This window comes from Orycteropus afer, unplaced genomic scaffold (assembly GCF_000298275.1).
Source record: "Orycteropus afer afer isolate SDZICR_OR568_19922 unplaced genomic scaffold, OryAfe1.0 scaffold00031, whole genome shotgun sequence".
NCBI classification, from domain to species: Eukaryota; Metazoa; Chordata; class Mammalia; order Tubulidentata; family Orycteropodidae; genus Orycteropus; species Orycteropus afer.
Window position 1 is genome coordinate 6009411 of NW_006921618.1, and position 18776 is coordinate 6028186.

Sequence of the window (18776 nt, forward strand, 5' to 3'; positions counted from 1 at the left end):
AAAAAAAAAAAAAAAAGGAAAGGAAAGCAAGGAAAAAATATATAGGCCAATTTAATAAATTCAAAAGTACATGGGGAGATGGGGAAGGGAGGGAGAGAGGCAGCAGGAAAGGAAGGAAAAAAGATGATTACTATTAACCACAGCAAGAGAAGACAGCACAACAGTCATTACAACAATTCACATCCCATGGCTACTTCTAAGGACAAATACACTGTGTGACCTTACAACAGATGCCACATACAAGAGGGAATTAATATCCTCTTAGTAAAATATCAAAGGGATTTGGTCACCTTTAGTTCTAAACCACCTAGCAAAGTAATTCTTCTGCTAAAAGTAGGACAAACAGAAAATGTGGCAGTTTGAAAGCCAGTTATTGACTTAAGAAAACCATAATGAAGGATGATTCTTGTTAGTTGTCCATTTAATCACACAGGTGAAATGCAATTTGTAAAGTATCTAACTGCACTTTCACCATAAAATGTCTTTAGGTTCTCGGTCAAGGATAGTATCTATTCAGTCAGACATTTGAGTGGAACAATGGCTGTTCAGAAGTATGAGGAATCTCTTATTTTCACTCGGCCAATACATTAGAAGCAAAAATGCCAACCAAAATCCAAGTAGAATAGGTTAAGAAAATTGCTACCATTGTTCTTCTTAGAGGGAATAAGAATTACAGAAGAAAGAACAAGAACACTCATTCTACAACACATTCCAGGCAGGTATTCTTTCAGGATTGGAGGGTTACACAAAAGCCACAAAACAAAGCAGTGTCTCTCCTCAAAGATCTGAGGTCAATTTTGTGATAGCTATTATAGTCTCCTGCATTGAATTCTGTCGGTACTATCAGAGCAAAGCTCCCTGCACAATTCTGGTTGTAGGATAAAGGTGTTTGGATGTGGGTGAATATGGGTGGGTAGGGTCAGTTAAAAGTGCAAGTTAACAAAAAACATTTTCAAGTCAACGATTCTCACTTAAAGTGGGAATATAAAATGAAATGTATCACTTTGGACAGGCACCATTTACGATGATAAATGTCCTTTAAGTAACAATGGTGAAAAGAATACACAACATGTAATTTATATTTGACTATTTATGCATTATATAAGGTAAGACAGAAACTGGGAAATGTTATAATTTCACCTATTATTACATCATGAAAATGGTCACATTCCACAATTATCTCTAAATGAAGACTATTAAATTTATATTTCCATATATAAAAAATGAAAAGAGCTACTGTTTCACTGAAGGTCAGGGACAAATAACTGAAGAATACTACCATTTATCACTATTCTGAATGCTTAGTTTCAGGGGAAAAAAAAAAAACCACCCTACTGTCTTATAGAAATTCAAAAATTGGAATGGCTTCATAGCTATAAAGAAAAATACCAACTCAGTTCAATTCTACTGGCTGAAAACAGATCTGGAACAAAGGAAACACGTCATGTTATTCAGCATTTATTAAACAATTATCCACAAAGCTCAGGAAAGAAAGATTTGTGAATTGTATCATTTACCTGAATGGAAGAAAACATTAACTATACCAATTGTCTGGGGAATAAATAACTTTTTAAAAAGGGAGTAACTGCAAAAAATGTGTTGCCAAAATGGCATCATTAGATAATGTTTCAAAGAGCAAAAGGCTGCTGATACATATAAATCAGTATATGTAACAGGGTTCTTAATAATACCTTCAATTATCTTAAAGAGACAACTGCACAGTTTTAACTTAACAAAGCCTTAGGAAGAATTTATGTATAAAGACTCATAAGAAAGGAAGGAGATAACAGGTTGATTACTGCAAATCTAAATATCCAGTACATGGTTACATATCCTCAAAATGCTAGGGAGGTAATTCTCAAGCTTCCTCAGCTGTAAAATGAAAAGGAACTGGAGATCTTACAGTCCCTTTCAGTTTTAACATTTGTAAACCTCTGATATTAACAAGAACGTAATTCAATGCTTGGCGGTTCAAATCCACCAGCCACTCCTCGGTAGGAAGATGGGGCAATTTACTTCTGTAGTGATACTGCCTCAGAAACCCAAGGAAGGGTTGCTATGAGTCAGGTCCGACTTGATGGCATATAACAACAACAACAATCTTAATTTAGGTTAACGGTAATTAAGATAATCTCCTCCAATTTTACTAATTTGTTAATTTTTTCTCTTCTCTCCCAAATTAACTCAACTATATATATAGTCTATTATAAATGAGTTCCATATCTTTTCAAAACACAAATTATCAAGACCTATTTTATCTAATTAATAAGTCAGAAAAATTAGGAAGTACAATCAATATTGTCACTCAAAAGGTCACATTCACTACCACATGCACTTCATTTCATAACTAAACGAAGCTTTTGAGTAGCTAGAGGATCTGGATACAGGTGGAAAAGAAAACTGATAGAGACATTCTGGAAGGGCAGGAACTACAGTATCAAAATATAAAAGGATTCAATAAAGATGCTCAGAAAGTCAAGGTTAAAAGTTCAGTTATTTGAGCAACTCTTTCCACATTGTTCCAAGAGTTTGTAATTTATGTCAATGCTAAACTTTCCCTCAACAAACATCTTCAAAATCAAGGCTAAAGTTGGGAAAGGAAAATAAAAACAACTGATTCTCATGTTTCGACTAGAGTGGTAAGGGAGTTTAAAATAAGGCAAGATATTAGATTCCTGATAGTGCCCAAGAAAGGATTTTTCCTTTATAAATTCTACTTGGCAATCTATCTTTTGAAGATGTATATATTAAATCTGAAATACTAATATCAAGGGAAAATGGTAGATATGGGCTCAAATACTAGATGAATTCATTCACTTTTTTCATACAGTGCTTACCTAGGAGGTACCAGACTCTCTAACAGGTACAGGGAACAAGATCTGGAGTTGTTCTCAAATAATTCTTAATTTTAAACTCATTTCTCTTTACATAGTCCATACTGTTTCTGCCTAGAAAGGGGTCACCATTGTTTGGTACCTCTTTTAATCTTGTACATGACAGAAGGCCTAATAACAGAGGAAGCTACAGATAGAGGGTCATCAAACTATGGCCCAGGGGCCAATACCTGTTTTTGTATAGAGCATGAGATAAGAAAATTTTGCATTTTTAAATGGTTGGACATGGAGCAATTAAAAGAATAACATTTCTTGACATATGAAAAGTATATGTAATTCTAGTTTTAGTGTCCAAAATAAAGTATTAGTGGAATAGCCATGGCTGCTTATTTTTATCTATGGCTGCTTTTGTGTTAGAACAGCAGAGTTCAGTTATGGTAAGATTCTTTCCATGGGCTGCAAATTCTAAACTTGCTACCTGGACTCTTACAGAAAAAATGTACTGACTCATTCACTGACAGAAAGTCAGAGACACCAAATAGTTACATAAAATAAGGAAGAAGTTGATGTAATTTACTGTCATCATCAGAGGCTAAATAAATGCTTCACGTTTTATTATTTTAGGTTTATGTAATTTTTTTTCAAAGTGCCATTCAGTAATTTTAGAATGATCCTTAATAGTAAATACCTTGTAAGTGTAACATATATAAATCATAGGCATAAACAAGCACAGCCCCCATGAAGAAGTATTATGAAAATAAAGAAGCAAACTAGTAATACACATAATGACACCAGGAAAAAGGATCAAAGTAAAATATTACTTTTTTTATAAATGGGAGAGAATTCTCCCACATTCCTTTATTAGGGAGATGTGTATATGAATAATTTCCTCTAATTTCTATCATGCACAATACATTGAGAATCAACTCATGACTAAAACACAAAAATCTTTAGCTTCATGAAGCTTATATTCTATCGAGGGAAAAAGTTATTGAAGAATAAAACATAAAATTAATCATTTAACCACAATGGCTATAAGTCTTACAACCACAGTTGTAAGAGTTCAGAGATATTATATAATCTAAGGTTCTGACTCTGCATGAGTGGGAAAGGATTTTTTGAGGAAGTAACATTTACACAGAGCTTCAAGGAATCATTGTGAAGGTAGGCATGCAGGAGGCACATGGAAGGCAAATGAAGGAGGAAGCATTTCAGGCAGAAGGAATAAAACGTACTAGTTCGACAATGGCTCTAAAAGAAAGCAGCAAGATATGATCAACAAGCTTGCGAAAGAGGACCGCAGTAGAAACAAGGTATGAAATGAGTCAGGCAGATCAGACAAGGCAGTCTTAAAGGCCACACCAAGGGTTTTGATCATTATCCCTACAGCAGGTATTAATGGGAAAGGCTTGAAGCAACAGTATTTTACATACTCAGATTAATCTTTTAAGAAGATCCTTCTGACTACTGAATGGAAAATGAACTGAGGGAAGAAAAAATACAAGCACAGAATTTATAAAGTTATTAAAGTAGGCCAAGGGAAATAATTTTGGTGGTAAAAATGGAGGGGTATGAATGGATTTCACTTAAATACAGAGGTAAATTGATAGCACTTGATAATTAATTAATTAATAAGGAGCTCTGGTGGTACAGTGGTTAAAGCATTTGGCTGCTAACCAAAAAGTGGATGATTCAAACCCAACAAGTGCTCCACAGAAGAAAGATGAGGCACGCTGCTCCTGTGAAGATTTATAGCCTCGGAAACCCAATGGGAGTCTCTATTAGTCAGAAATGACTTGAAGACAGTGAGTATGGTTTTGAGTTTGATACTTAATTAGATATGGTGGGGAGGAATAATTGAGGAGGAATAAAAAGAAAAATAAGATATTTCTAATTTATGAAAAGTATTCCAATCATTGATATAGGGAGCAACGGAAGAATTATCAAGGAGCTTTGGTAGCACAGTAGCTAAAGCATTTGGCTGCAAAGCCCAAATTAAGCCCACTAGCTGCTCCCCAAGAGGAAGATGAGGCAATCTACTTCCATAAAGATCTGCAGCCTTGGAAACCCAATGGGGGCTGCTATGAGTCAGAACTGACTCAATGGCCGTAGATTTTGTTGGCTGCCATCATGTAAAAAAGCTATCAGGCATTGGGGAGAGAAATGCCATGAACTCATGTTTTGAGTACGAAGTGGCTATGAGACACCTGAAAGTAGAGACCAGGCAGAAAGAAGAATATGTAAGCTGAAGCTCAGAAGAGGAGTTACTTGTTACATAACAAGAACATACGCAGAAAGCATGAAGTAAAACTATTCATTTGCAGGTAACATATTATATAGAGAAAATCCTAAGGAATATACTGAAAAACTATTAGACCTAATAAATATTTTCAGCAAGATTTCAGTATACAAGGTCAATATACAAAAACTGATTGCATTTTTATACACTTACAATGAATAATCCAACAATGAAATTAAGAAAACAATTTCACTGACAATGGCATCAATAAAAACGAAATACTTAGGAATAAATTTAACAAAAGAAGCACAAAACTGCTACTCTTAAAACTAAAAAACACGACTAAAAGAAATTAAAGATGATCTAAAGAGAACGCATACCATCTTTACAGACTGGAAAACTTAACCCTGTTAAGATGATGATATTCCCTAAGCTAAGTTTTAAATTCAACACAATCCCTATAAGAATTCCAGATGACTTCTTTGTAGAAATTGACAAGGTTATTCTAAAATTCATAAGGAACTGCAAGGACTCAAGAGTCAAAACAATCCTGAATAAGAACAAAGTCCCAATTTCATAACCTAATTCAAAGCATTGGTAATCAAGAGAATGTAGTACTGGTACATATAGACCAATAGAATAGAATTAACAGCTCAAAACAAATCAATAACTCTATGATCAAATGATTTTTACAGGAGTACAAGAACAACCTATGTAGAAAAATAACCTTTGGAATAAATGGTACTGGGATAGTAGGATAGCCTCATGCAGGAAAAAAAAGAAAAAATGTTAAGGAATGATGAGTGTCTGCCAGGATGTGGAGAAAACACACAATGCTGGAGGAAATGTAAAATGGTGTAGGTGTCTTGGGAAACAGTCTAATCGTTAATCAAACAATTAAAGTCACCATATTATGACCTAGAAATTCCACTCCAAGGTATGTATCTAACTGAAATAAAGACATATATCCATAGAAAACTTACACATGGATTTTTTATAACAGCATTACTCACAATATTCAGAAGCTGAAAACAACCCAAATGTCTATCAATTGATGATTTTGGGTAAACAAAATGTGGTATTATCCATATAACAGAATATTGTTCAGTGAGAAAAAGTAATGAGGAACTGATACATTATACAACTTGGATGAATTTTGAAAACCTTATGCTAAGTGAAAAAAGTCAATCAAAAAAACTTGCATATATTATATCGGGAAAGAAGGTTGGGCAACCTACTTCTGTAGTGATAACTGCCTCAGAAACCCAGGGAGGGGTTGCTATGGGTCAGGTCTGACTCGATGGCACATAACTACAACAACAACGTATTACATTGGTTTCTTCTTGTATGGAGAGCAAAGAAGGGTGAAGAAAATCAAAGACGCATAGAAACAGTTCGTCTGAAAGACAGACCATGAGTACTTCGGCCTACATGACTCTGAAACCACAAGAACTAGATTGTGCCTGGCTACCAATGCCACACATTTGGAAAGGGATCAAAATTGGACATCCTGGGAAGAGTGGGAGAAAAATGTAGAACAAAACTCGAAACCATAAAAAAGACCACTTACTGATCTGACAGATTAGTGAAAGCCCCAAACTAAGGCCCAAAGTCACCCTCAAGCCGAGAACTGAACTCACTTCTGTGGCCTAACTCTCAGTCAAACAACTCTCAGCCTACACCAGAACAATGAACCATGGGCGATTAGAAGGGCAGCATCTGCACAAGGAGAAAAACAGGGAGATAGTAATGCATAGGCAATAAGGACACAGGGAAAGGCTAACCACAGAGAGGAAGTGGGAGGAAAGCTGTTATTGCAGAGAAAAAAAAAAATCCACATATTATATGAGCCCATTTATATGAATGTCCAGAACAGGCATATAGAGACATTAAGTAGGTTTATGGTTCAAGCCCACCAGCCACTCCTTGGAAGGAAGACTGGGCAAACTACTTCCATAGAGCTATCGCCTTGCAAATCCAAGGAGGGGTTGCTATGAGTCGAATCAACTCCACAGCAGTGAGTTTGTTTTTTTGTAGGCCTGGGGGACAGAGAGGGATAAGGGAATAGGGGATTAATAACTAAAGGGTACAAGGTTTCGTTCTGAGGTGATGAAAATATTCTAAAATCGACTATGGTGGTGGCTACACAACTCTGTAACTATATTAACAACCACTGAATTATATACTTTACAGAGCTTCGAATCAGTTCAAACCATTCAATCATGGCCAAAAAAGAGAAATCTAACAGACCAAAGTTTTAAATTTTGGGTGAAAATAAACAATTACTAGAATGGGAAAAATCATGGATTGAAAGAGTGCTGGAATGTGAGACTTGGAATAGGCACCATGAGCCATTTCAGAAGCCTAATGTGGGCGACTGGATTTTTTACAAGACTTTGGAGACAACACACATTCAAAGCAGTGAAACAAGCTGCCATCTTTGGGTGGGGCACCAGTTTCCAACTTTACCAGATAAGAGATTTGCCTGCTATGCAACACACATGCTGCCCTTGTTTTCTAAGAAAGAAAGAGATTAAGTTTCTACCAGGTAGTCAACCTGTAATTTTTCCCATTCCAGTTATTGTTCCAGTATACCCATATTCTTCTACAAATTTGGGTCTGTTCCAATTCTGTTCTGTCACCCATGACTAAACTGGGAAGAATCCATTCAAAACCCTGCTTCAAATGGGAAAATCATATGATATGTGAACTATAATATCTCAATAAAGCCATATTAGGAAAAGAAGATATGGAATGACATAGGAACATCTCCATTAACACAAGGTAATAATGGATAATGAACAGTGACCACAGCAACTGAAGTAATGTTATTGTTGTTGTTAGGTGCTGCTGAGTTGGCTCTGAATCATAGCAACCCTTTGTAAAACAGAAAGAAACACTGTCTGGTCCTACACCAGCCTCACAATCCTTCCTATAACTTACCCCATTGTTGCACCTGTTGTGTCAATTCATCTAATTGAGACCCAATACAATGTCATCAGATTTCCTGACTGCTGCTTCCATTGGTTTTGCTTATGGAACAAGTAATACGAAATCTTTGACTACTTCAATCTTTCCTCCATTTATCGTGATGCTGTTTATTGGTCCAGTTGCGAGGACTTTCGTTTTCTTTATTGTTCAGGTGTAATCCATACTAGAGACTATAGTCTGTAATCTTCATCAACAAATGCTTCAATTCACCTTCACTTTCAGCAAGCAGCACTGTGATGTGTGTACATCACAGGATGTGGATGAGTATTCGTCCAATTGTGATGCCACATTCTTCTTCATATCACACAGCTTCTCAGATTACTTGCTTAGCATAAAGACTGAATAAGTATGGTTAAAGGATATATCCCTGATGCACTCCCTCACTGATATTAAACCATGCAGTATCCACTTGATTTGTCTGAATGACAACTTGCCAGGCTATGTACAGGATCCTCATGAGCACAAGTAACTATTTTGGAATTCCCATTCTTCTCAATGTTATCTGTAATTTTTTATGATCCACACAGTCAAATGCTTTTGCATAGTCAACAAAACACAAGTAAACATTTTTCTGGTATTCTTTGCTTTGAGCCAAGATCCATTTGACACCAGCAATGATATCCCTTAGTCTACATCTTCTGAATCCAGCTTGCACTTCCGGAAGTTCCTTGTCAATATAACACTGCAACCATTTTTTAATTCTCTTCAGCAAGATTTTACTTGTGTGTGGTATTAACAATATCCACATTCTGTGGGATCATCTTTCTTTGGAATGGGAATGAAGATTGATCTCTTCCAGTCAGCTGGCCAGGTAGCTGTCTTCCAAATTTCTTGCCTATAGCAAGTGCCTACAGCACAGTATCTGTTTGTTGAAACACTGTAACGGGTATTCCATCAATTCCTGGAGCCTTGATTTTTGCCATTACTTTGGTGCAGATTTGACTTCCTCCTTCAATACCATTGGTTGTTCATCATATGCCACCTTGAAACAGATAAAATAAACATACACCAATTTGTTTTGGTACAGTGACTCTATATTCCTTCCATTTTCTTTTGAGGTTTCCTGCATCAGTCATTATTTTGCTCATAGAATCTTTCAATACTGCAACTTGAGGCTTGAATTTTTTCTTCAGTTCTTTTAGTTTGAGAAATGCTGAGTGCATTCTTCCCTTCTGCTTTTGAAATTCCAGGTCTTTGCACATTTAATTATAATTAATTGCCTTTGAGAGTTCTTGAGCTGCTCTTTGAAATCTTCTGTACAACTCTTTTATTTTGTCATTTCTTCTGTTTGTTTTAGCTACCCTCACTCAAGAACAAGTTTCAGTCTCTTCTAATATCCATTTTGGTCTTTTCTTCCTTTTTTGTCTTTTTATTGATGTTCTGCTTTCTTCATGTATGATGTTCTTGATGACACCCCACATTTCATCTGATTTTTTGGTCACTGGTGTTCAATGCATCAACTCGGTTTTTTAGATAGTCTCTTAAGTTCATGTGAGATAGAAGCAAAGTCATATTTTGGCTCTCGTGGACTTGTATTAATTGTCTTCAGATTCAACTTGAACTTGCATATGAGCAAATGATGTTCCACAGTCAGCTCCTGGCCTTGTTTTGGCTGAAGTTAATGAGTTTCTTCGGTAAGTCTTTCCACAGATGAAGTTGATCTAATTCCTGTGTATCCCATCTGGCAAGGCTGACATGTATAGTCGCCATTTATGTTGTTGAAAACAGGTATTTGCAATGAATAAGTCATTGATCATGCAAAATTTATCATGCGATCTCCAGAGTCATTTCTATCACCAAGGCAAATATTTTCCAACTTATTGGATATTCTTCTTTGTTTCCAACTTTCACATTCTAATCATGAAGAATAATCAATAATCCTGATTGCATGTTTAGCAAATTTCATCCTGCAGAAGTTGGTAAATATCTTCAATTTCCTCATCTTTGGCTTTGGTGGTTGCCACAAAAATTTGAGTAATAGTAGTATTAACTGGTCTTCCTTGTAGGCATACAAATATTATCCTATCACTGACAGCACTGTACTTTAGGATAGATCTTGAAACATTTTTTGAGACAATGAATGAACACCATTCCTCTTCAATTTGTCATTCCTAGCATAGTAGATCATAGGCTGTCTGATTCAACATGGCAACAAGCACTCCATTCCAGCTCATTAATAACTAGGATATAGAACTTTATGCACTCTATTTCATTTTTGACAAATTTCGACTTTCCTACATTCATACTTCGTACATTCCATGTTCCACGTATTAATGGATGTTTGCAGCTGTTTCTTTCCATTTTGAGTCGTGCCACATCAGCAAATGTAGGTCCTGAAAGGTTTACTCCATCCACATCATTAAGATCAACTCTATTATGAGGCAGCAACACTTTTCTGGTCGTATTTTGAGTGCCTTCGGATCTACAGGGCTCATCTTCTGGCACTACATCAGACAACGTTTCAGAGATATTCATAAAATTTTTCAATTTCACCACTATTCACAAGGTTTTCACTGGCTAATATTTTTGAAAGTAGATGGCCACTTCCTTCTTCTGAGTCTTAGTATAGAAGCTCCACTGAAACCTGTCCACCATGTGTGACTACGTTGCTATTTGAAGTACTGGTAGCATAGCCTCCAGTCTCTCAGAAACATGCAAGCTACCAGAGTATGACAAACTGACAAACAGGATAGATCGCCCCCCAAAATCACCTGCACATATCAGAATCTAAGTCACCAAAATGAAAGATAAAGAATTCTGGCATGAGAAAAACAAAAACTTACCTACCAAGGGCAACCAATAACACTAAGCTCTGACTTCTTGGCAGAAACCATGCAGGCAAAAAGGCAATAGGATGATATATATAAAACCCTGAAAGAAAAAACTTTCCAACTAAGAATTATATATATCCAGTAAAACTGTCCTTCAAAAATGATGGTGAAATTAGGACATTTTCAGATAGACAGAAATTAAGGCTATTTGTTAAAACCAAACCAAAACAACCTTACAAGAGATGCTAAAGAGAGGGCTCTGGACAAAGAATGAGCAACAGAAGGAAATAATCAATGATTAACACATATGATGGCATAACACAAAAACCAACCAAGTTATCGAAGTATCTAAAGTAAAGTAAGCTTACAAGACTGTGAACAGGCAACCAGAGATCAATTGGTAAATGAGGACAACTACAAACCACAAAGAGGTAATAAATAACATAGGTACAGAATTTCCAAAAGGGTAAGATGTTAATACAATTGCAAGATAGAACACATTGTTCTAAACTTTGGAATAAAATGGTAAATCACAGGGTAACCTCAAAGAAAAATAATAACCTTCACATCAAAATATAAGAGGAGAGCCACAAATATTTAGCTAATACTGAAACAACTGCAAATAAGGAAATGATTTTAAAAATTCATAAACAAAATTAGCTCAGCACAGAAAATGATATGGAAGAAAGAAATCAGCAACACCATGTAAAAACACATAACAAAATTACATTAATAAATTCACACTTGTCGATGATTACACTGAATATAAATAGATTAAATGTACCACTCAAGAGACAGAGAGTTGCAGACTGGGTAAGAAAACGTAACCCATCAATAGCTGTCTACAAGAGACTCATCATAGATACAAAGACAAAAAGAGACTAAAAATCAAAGGTTAGAAAAAGATAAATCAAGGAAATGGCAATCAAAAAACAGCAGTAGGGGCTATATTAATTTCTAACAAATTAGATTTTAAGACAAAAACTACCATAAGAGATAAGGAAGGACATTATATGATTAAAGGATCGATTAAACAAGAGAGAACATAACCATAGTAAGTATCTACACATCCAATGAAAGAGGCCCCACATACATGAATCAGACTTTAACAGAATTGACAAGACAAATACATGACTCCATAGTATTATCAGGAGATTTTAATACACCATTTTCAATGAATGATAGAACAACTGGAAAGAAACTTAACAATGACACAGAAGAACAAAACAATACAATCAACAAAACTGACCTCATAGACATCTATAAAGCACTTTACTCAACAACAGCAAAACATACATTCTTTCTCAATGCATATAGAACATTCTCCAGGACAGATCTTATGTTAGGCCATAAAGCAAGCCTCAATAAATTTAAAAACATTGAAATACTGCAAAGCATCTTCTCAGATAACAATGTTATGATGTTGTTGTTGTTATATGCCGTGGAAATCGGACCTGATTCATAGCAACCTCTCCTTGGGTTTCTGAGGTGGTATCACTATGGAAGTAGATTGCCTAACAATGCTATAGAAATCAACAATAGGAAGATCAATGGAAAAAGAACAAACACATGGAAATTGAATTAACATCCTCCATAAAAAACATTTGGCAACAAAAGAAATAAAAATTGAAATTAAAAAATTGCTTGAATCAAACAAGAATGAAAACACAACATACCAAAATCTTTGGGACATAGCAAAAGCAGTGATCAGATGGCAATTTATAGCATCAGATGCACACATCAAAAAAGAAGAGCCCAAATCAACACCTTAAACCAACATCTCCAACAATTAGCAAAAATGGAAGCAAAAAAAAAGAGAAAAGTTTAACATCAATAGAAGAAAATAAAGAATAAAGATCTGAGGAGAAAAAAAATAAAACAGAAAGAATAGAAAAATATCAACAAGACTAGAAGTTGGCTCTTTGAAAAGATTAATACAATTGACAAACCACTGACAAACTTAAGTAAAGAAAAGGAGGAGAAGATGCCAATAACAAGAATAAGAAATGAATCGGGTGACTTCACAACAGAACCAACTAAAATAAAAAGGGCAATATCAGGGTACTATGAAGAACTGTACTCCAACAAATTTTAAAAGCTAGAAAAAATGGACAGATTTGTAGAAATATACTACTTACCTAAACTAACACAGACTGGGGTAGAAAATTTGAACAGACCTAAATAAAAGAAGAAATTGACAGGTCATAAAAAAGTTACCAACAAAACCAAGTCCTGGCCCAGACAGTTTTACTGAAGAATTCTATCAATCATTCAGAGAAGAGCTGACACCAAACCTACTCAAACTATTCCAGATCACAGAAAAGGATGGAATCCTCCCAAATTCATTTTATCAAGCAAGAATAACCCTGATACCAAAACCAGGCAAAGATATCACTAAAAAGGAAAACTACAGACCAATATCCCTCATGAATATAGATGTAAAAATCTTCTACAAAATCCTAGCCAATAGATTCCAGCAACATATCAAAAAAATAATACATCATGACCAAGTGGGATTCATATCATGTGTGCAAGGATGGTTTGATAACAGAAAAACAATCAACATAATCCATCACATAAATAAAATTAATAATCACATGATCATATAAATCGATACAGAAAGGGCATTTGATAAAATCCAACACTCATTCTTGATAAAAACTCTAAAAAATAGAAGTAGAAGGGTAATTCCCAATATAACAAAGAGCATTATACAAAACCAACAGCCAACATTATTCTCAATAGAGAGAGACTGAAACCATTCCCCTTGTAAAGAGGAACCAGAAAAGGATGTCCTCTATCACCACTTCTACTTAACATTGTAGTGGAAGTCCTAGCCAGGGCAATAAGACAAGAAAGGGAAATAAAAGGCATCCAAGTTGGTAAGGAAGAAGTAAAACTATCCCTATCCGCAGATGATACTATCCTATATATAGAAAAGGCAAGACACTCAGCAAGAAAACTACTGGAACTCATTGAACAATTTCACATAGTGGAAGAACACAAGATCAATATACAAAAATCAGTTGGATTCCTCTACATCAGCAAAGAGGTCTCTGAAAAGGAAATAAGGAAATCAATACCATTTACCATAGCTTCCCCAAAAATAAAATACTCGGGAACAAATCTTACCACTAACACAAAATACCTATATTAAGAAAACTATAATACACTACTTCAAGAAACAGTAAGAGAGCTACATAAATGGAAGAACACACCATGCTCATGGATAGGAAGATTGAACATTGTGAAAATGTCAAGACTACCCAACGCAATCTACATTCAATGAAATCCCAATGCAGATTCCATCAGTATTGTTTAAAGACATGGAGAAATCAATCCCTAATTTTATACGGAAAGGAAAGAGGCTTTGGATAAGCAGAGCACTACTGAAGAAAAACAACAAAGTAGGAAGTCTGACACACCCAGATATCAAAACCTACTGCACAGGCAAAGTAGTCAAAACAGCCTGGTATTGGTACAATGACAGAAACATAAACCAGTGGAACAGACACAGAACAGTGGAACAGAATTGAGAACCCAGAAATAGATCCATCCACCTATAGTCAGCTGATCTTTGACAAAAGGCCAAAATCCATTTAATAGGGAAGAGACAGTCTCTTTAACAAATGGTGCTGGCAAAACCATGTATCCACGTGCAGAAAAACAAAGTAAGATCCATACCTCACAACATCCACAAAAACTAACTCTAGATGGGTCAAAGACTTAAATGTGAACCCTAAAACTATAAAGTTCATCAAAGAAAAAGTAGGGACAAACTTGTTGTTGTTGTTGTTGTTATGTGCCGTCGAGTCAACCCTGACTCATAGCGACCCCTCCTTGGGTTTCCGAGGCAGTATCACTACGAAGTAGGATTGCCCAACCTTCCTTCCGAGGAGTGGCTGGTGGGTTTGAACCGCCAGCCTTCTGGTTAGCAGTCAAGTGCCTTAGCCACTATGCTACCAGAGCTCCCTAGGGACAAACTTAGGGGCACCTAATTAATGGCAAAAATAGACTATCAAGTATAACCCAAAATGCATAAGCAGCAGAAGATAAACTAGATGACTATATAGAACCTTCTAAAAATTAAATTCTTATAGGCATCAAAGAAATCTCCAAAGAAGTAAAAAGAGAACCCACGTATTACCAAAAATGATTTGGTAATGATGTATCTGACAAAGGACTTATCTCTAAAATTTATAGAAAACTACAACACCTCAGTATAAAAAAGACAAACAATCCAATTAAAAAATGGGAAGAAGACAGAACAGACACTTTACCAAAAAAGATATTCAGGCAGCCAACACACACATGAAGAAATGGTCACAATTAGTAGTTGTTAGAGAGACGCAAATCAAAACAGTAATGAGTTACCATCTAACCCCAGCACTAATAGCAAGTTTCAACAAGACAGAAAATAACAAATGCTGGCAAGGATGTGGAGAGATTGGGACTCTCATACACGACTGGTGGGACAGTAAAATGATACAATCACTGTGGAGATCTGTACAGTAATTCCTTAAAAAATTGCAAATAGAAATACCATTTGATCAAGTAGTCCCATTCCAAAAACCAAAATCAAACTCACTGCTGTGGAGTCAGACCCAACTCATAGCAACCCCTCCTTGGGTTTCTGAGGCAGTATCACTACGGAAGTAGATTGCCCAACCTTCTTCCTGAGGAGTGGCTGGTGGGTTTGAACAGCCAGCCTTCTGGTTACCAGTCAAAAATGCCTTAGGCACTACACCACCAGAGCTCCCGCCTGACTATTACTGGAGATGGAAAACCAGAGCCCAGGGCAGCCTGTTTCCACCAGAGCTCCTAGCAGTTGCATTATGAGGTACATAGAACACTACAAAATAATGTAGAATCCATGAAACAATGCATAATAGATGAATTTGAAGCATATTATACTGAGTGAGGGTATACTGAGTGAAATAAGTCAATCTCAGGAGGACAAATATTGTTATCAGTCCAATACTGTAAAAAGTCATGAAAGGTTTCTATATGGAAGGAAACTTTGTTGGGTACCAGGGATTGGAAGGGAAGAGAGGGAAAATTGCTAGATAGGTGTATGTGTATACACACACACACATACACCAAAGATAATGAGTGGTTACCACAGGATGGAGGGAGGAGGAAAGGGGAAAGTTTTGTTTGCAGGGCATTGAGTTTATGCTAATGGTGGTGGAATATGGAATATTTTGGAAAAGGGCAATAATGATGATGGCACAATGTGAAAAATGTGAAAAATGTCCCTGAGCCAAGAATGTTATGTAGGTGAATGTTGTGGCGTGTTTGTTTTCACCGTAATAAAAAGAGAGAAAGAAATCAGATGTCATACTGTACTTGACAAATCTCCTGCAAAAGACCTCTTTTAAGTGTTAAGGAACAAAGATTTCACTGAACAATAAGGTGTACCTAACCAAAGCTGTTGTATTTTCAATTGCCTAATATGCATATGAAAGCCAGAAAATAAATAAGGAAGTTTGAAGAAGAGTTGTTGCCTGTGAATTGTGGTGTTGGTGAAGAATACTGGAAACACCATGGACTACCAAAAGAAGGAAAATTTTTTTTCTGGAAGAAGTGCAGCCTAATGCTCCTTAGAAGAAAGAATTGTCAAACTTTATCTCATCTACTTTGATCATGTTTTCAGAAGGGACCAGTCCTTGGAGAAAGACAAGGTGCTTGGTAAAGTGAGAGTCAGCAAGAAAGGGGAAGACCCACAATGAAATGGATAGACACACTGGCTGCAAGGATGTGCTCAAGCATAGCAAAGATTGTGTGGATGGTACAGGACCAGACTGTTTCGTTCTGTTGTACACAAGTCACTAAGTGTTGGAGCTGACTAAATATAACAATTCTAATTTACTAAGAATGATGTCCTTCTCTGGAGACATCCTGTTAACATGGCCCAAGTATATGACATGACATTTTGCCACCCTTATATCTAAGGGGCATTCTGGCTGTACTTCTTTCAAGACAGACTTGTCCATTCTTCTGGCAATCATGGTATATTTAATATTCTTCACCAAGACCAAAATCCAAACACATCAATGTTTCTTTGGTCATCTTCATTTTTTTCCAACTTTTGTAAGCACACGTGAAAACTGAAAATACCAATGCTTGGGTCATGTGCCCTTGGTACTCCAAGTGTCAATTTTGGTTTTTAACACTTTAAAGAGGTTTTATGCAGCAGATTTGCTCAATGTCATTTCATTTCTTGATTGCTGCTTCCATGGGTGCTGACTGTGGACCCAAGTAAAATAAAATCCTTGACAACTTCAATCTTTTCTGCTTTTATCATGATGAAGGCAGTAGTCTTTGATCTTCCTCAAGAAGTGCTTCAAGTTCTCTTCCTTTTCAGCAAGCAAGACTGTCATTTTTAATGAGTGTTCCTTAAAATCCTGATGTTGCATGTAGTCCAGCTCTTGGCTTATTTGCCCCGTATACAGACTGAGTAAGTATGCTGAAAGGATACAATCCTGACACACACCTTTCCTGATTTTAAACCACACAATACCCCCATACTCTGTTTGAACAACTACCTGTTAGTATATGTACAGATTCCTCAAGAGCATAATCAAGTGTTCTGTAGTTCCCATTCTTTACAATATTATCCAAAATTTGTTATGATCCACATAGTTGAATGCCTGTCAATAAAACACAGGGAAACATCTTTCTGGTATTCTCTGCTTTTAGCCAAGATTCATCTAATGTCAGCAATGATAACCTTCACTCTACATTCTATTCTGAATCTGGCTTGAATTTCTGGCAGTTCCCTGTTGATTTATGATGCAGCCATTTTAAAATTATCTTCAGCAAAATTTTACCGCCATATGGTATTAATGGTAAGGTTCAATTAATTCCACATTCTGTTGGGTCACCTTTCTTTGGAATGGGAACAAATATGGATGTCTTCCAGTCAGTTGGTCAGGATGGTGTCTCGCAAATTCCTTGGTACAGATTAGTGAGTGCATCCAGCATTGTATCCCTTTGTTGAAAATCTCAATTGGTATTCTGTGAATTCCTGGAGCCTTGTTTATCATAAGTTCCTTTAGTACAGCTTGAAATTCTTTAATACCATCAGTTCTTGATCATATGCTACCTCTGAAACAATGAAACCTAGAACAATTCTTTTTGGTATAGCCAATCTATGTTTCCATCTTCTTTTGATGCTTACTGCACCATTCAAAATTATGTCCATAGAATCCTTCAATATTACAACTCAAAACTTTTATTTTTTCTTCAGTTCCTTCAACTTAAGAAATGCCTAGCATGATTTTTGACAAAGGGCTGTAATCCATTAAATAGGGAAGAGATGGTCTCTTTAACAACTGGTGCTGGCAAAACTAGATATACATTTGTAGAAAAATGGAACAAGATCTGTACCTCACACCATACACAAAAACTAACTCCAGATGGATCAAAGACTTCAATGTGAAACCTAAAATTATAAAGTTCCTCAAGGAAAAAAACAGGGGCAAATTTAGGGGTCCTCATTTATGGCATAAATAAGACTATAAAGCATAACCAAAATGCACAAACAGCAGGAGACAAACTAGATGAATGGAACCTTCTAAAAATGAAATTTTTATGTGCTTCCAAAGACTTCTCCAAAAGTCAAAAGGGAACCTACAGATTAGGAAAAAATATTTGGCCATGAGATACCTGACAAGGGACTTATCTCTAAAATTTATAGAAAATTACAACACCTCAACAACAAAAAGATAAACAATCCAATTAAAAAATGGGCAGAAGATATGAATAGACACTTCGCCAAAGAGGATATTCAGGTAGCCAACAAACACATGAAGAAATATTCACAATCATTAGCCATTAAAGAGTTGCAAATCGAAACAACAAGGAGACACCAAATGGCCCCAGCAACAATAGCAAAATTCAACAAGACAGAAAATAACAAATGCTGAAGAGGATGTG

At 36.1% G+C, this 18776-nt stretch overlaps 1 protein-coding gene across 1 annotated transcript in view; it reads right to left on the reverse strand.

Annotated features, from left to right (window-relative positions):
• Positions 1-18776, reverse strand: part of EIF4G3 (eukaryotic translation initiation factor 4 gamma 3) — a 425124-nt gene that overhangs the window by 176724 nt on the left and 229624 nt on the right. The gene's annotated exons all lie outside the window — the stretch shown is intronic.